Source organism: Chlorocebus sabaeus, chromosome 18, assembly GCF_047675955.1.
Source record: "Chlorocebus sabaeus isolate Y175 chromosome 18, mChlSab1.0.hap1, whole genome shotgun sequence".
Lineage (NCBI taxonomy): Eukaryota > Metazoa > Chordata > Mammalia > Primates > Cercopithecidae > Chlorocebus > Chlorocebus sabaeus.
The window spans coordinates 63,099,326-63,101,900 of record NC_132921.1 but is presented as its reverse complement, the minus strand read 5'-3'; the positions used below and the strand labels follow the sequence as shown (position 1 = coordinate 63,101,900).

Here is a 2,575-nt window from a genome sequence, read left to right as displayed (position 1 = left end):
TATCTAATGTCTGGCAATAACAAATGCTGACAAGGATGGAGAGAAAAGGAAAGCCTCATATATTGTTAGCGGGAATATAAATTAGTACAACTACTCTGGAGAACAGTGTGAAGGTTCCTCAAAAAACTAAAAGTAGAGCTACCATACTATCCAGCAATCCCACTGCGGGGTATACACCCACAATAAAAGAAATCGACGTATCAAAGAGTACCTGCACTCTCATGTTTGTTGTAGCACTGTTCACAATAGCAAAACTTAGGAAGCAATGTAAGTCTTCATCAACAGATGAATGAATAAAGAAAATGTGGTTCATATACACAGTGGAGTACTAATCAGCCATATAGAAGAATGAGATTCTGTTTTTTGCAACAAAATGGATGGAACTGGAGGTCATTATCTTAAGTGAACTAAGCTAGACAAAGGAGGACAAACTTTACACATCCTCACTGATTTGTGGGAGGTAAAAATGCAAATAGTTGAACTCATGGAGATAAGAGTAAAAGGATGGTTAACAGAGACTGGGAAGGGTAGTCAGGGAATGTGGGGGAAATAACGATGGTTAATGGGCACAAAAACATTGTTAGAATGAATAAGATCTGGTATTTGCTAGCACAGCTGTGTGACTATAGTCAAAAATAATTTGATTGTACATTTTAAAATAACTAAAATAATACAGCTGGATCATCTGTAACACAAAAGATCAATACCTGAGGTGATGGATATTTACCCCAATGTGATTATTATGCATTGCATGCCTGTTTTGAAACATCTCCTGTATTTACCTCCTGCACGAGGCCAACTGAGGGCACTTGCTCCTGTTGTTTCTGCTCCTGGGTTAACAATCAAGATGGTACATGCTGATGCCTTTTCTTGTCCTTTGAGTCGGAATGAAGTTGTTGGTTTAATTTTCTGTTTGACAATATTTGGTTCAGTAACATACTTTAGTATCAAATGGATGGTAGATGCAATTGATCCAATCAGAAAGCAAAAACCGGAAGCTCAGAAACAGGCAGAAAAACTAATGAAGCTAATTGGTGTGAAAAATGTGAAGCTCTCAGAATACGAAATGAGTGTTGCTGCTTATCTAATAGACCTTTTTTTTTTTTTTTTTTTTTTTTGAGATGGAGTCTTACTCTGTCACCAGGCTGGAGTGCAATGGCAGCATCTCGGCTCACTGCAACCTCCACCTCCCGAGTTCAAGCAATTCTCTTGCCTCAGCCTCCTGAGTAGCTGGGATTACAGATGTGCACCACCACACCCAGCTAATTTTTGTCTTTTTAGTAGAGATGGAGTTTCACCATGTTGGCCAGGATGGTCTTGATCTCTTGACCTCATGATCTGCCTGCCTCGGCCTCCCAAAGTGCTGGGATTACAGGCGTGAGCCACCGAGCCCAGCCTAGTAGACCCTCTTAATATGCATGTTACTTGGAAGAGATATAGCAGGTTTAGATGATGTCATGATGGATCTGAAAGACACAGTCATGTTACCTATCAAAAAGAAACATTTGTTTGATAATTCAAGGCTTCTGCAGCCTCCAGAAGGTGTTATTCTCTATGGGCCTCCCTAGGCTGTGGTAAAACGTTGATTGCCAAGGCCACAGCCAAGAAGCAGGCTGTCAATTTATTAACCTTGAGCCTTCGACACTGACCAAAAAGTGATATGGATAATCTCAAAAATTGACTGCTGCTGTCTTCTCCCTTGCCATAAAGCTATAACTGTCCATCATCATTATAGATGAAATAGACTCCCTTCTACGAAACTGTTCAAGTTCTGACCATGAAGCTACAGCTATGATGAAAGCTCAGTTTATGAGTCTCTGGGATGGATTAGCTACTGATCACAGCTGCTAGGTCAAAGTAATGGGAGCTACCATTCATCCTCAGGACCTTGTCTCAGCTATAATGAGAAGACTCCCTACAAGATTTCATATCAACCAGCCTGCTTTAAAACAGAGAGAAGCAATCCTGAAACTCATCTTGAAAACTGAAAATGTGGATAGGCATGTAGACCTGCTAGAAGTTGTCCAGGAAGCTGATGGGTTTTCAGGAAGGGACCTAAACATGATGCGTTGAGATGCTGCCCTCCTCTGCGTCAGAGAATGTTAATCCTATATCAGAAGAAAGATGAAGATGAAACTCAGCCTGTTCAACAGAGAACCTGTATCGGGCAATTGAAAAGATAAAGAAATCAAAGCATGCAGGATTTCAGAATGTTTTAACACACATTTGTTTAGATTAAGAGCAAAGATCATTTGTACAGTTCAGTGATCTAGTTTTTTGTGTCCTCTTGTCAGTTAGTGGAAGTGGAATGGAAAAGAGTGCTATCCAAACAATGAGGAAGCTCGGTGTTTATGGTTTTATACTCTGAATTCTAAGTTGTTGAGATGCAGTTGTTATATAAGTGGCATTACTGTTTGTCAGAAATCATGAGGAGGAACAATTTAATCCAGCCTGAACGTGGGTGCTTGTGTTTGAGCTCTTTAGCCGTATGTCATACAGCCTTATAGAATCTAAGCTGGTCTTAAAGTCATAAATGATTCATTGGGTCATTAGTGAGAAATGGGAATGTGGTTAG

General features: G+C 40.1%; 1 pseudogene; it reads left to right on the top strand.

The window, feature by feature from the left end:
• Positions 1 to 254: 254 nt before the first annotated feature.
• LOC103222688 (outer mitochondrial transmembrane helix translocase-like) lies at positions 255 to 2,239 on the top strand (annotated as a pseudogene).
• The last annotated feature ends 336 nt before the right edge of the window (positions 2,240 to 2,575 follow it).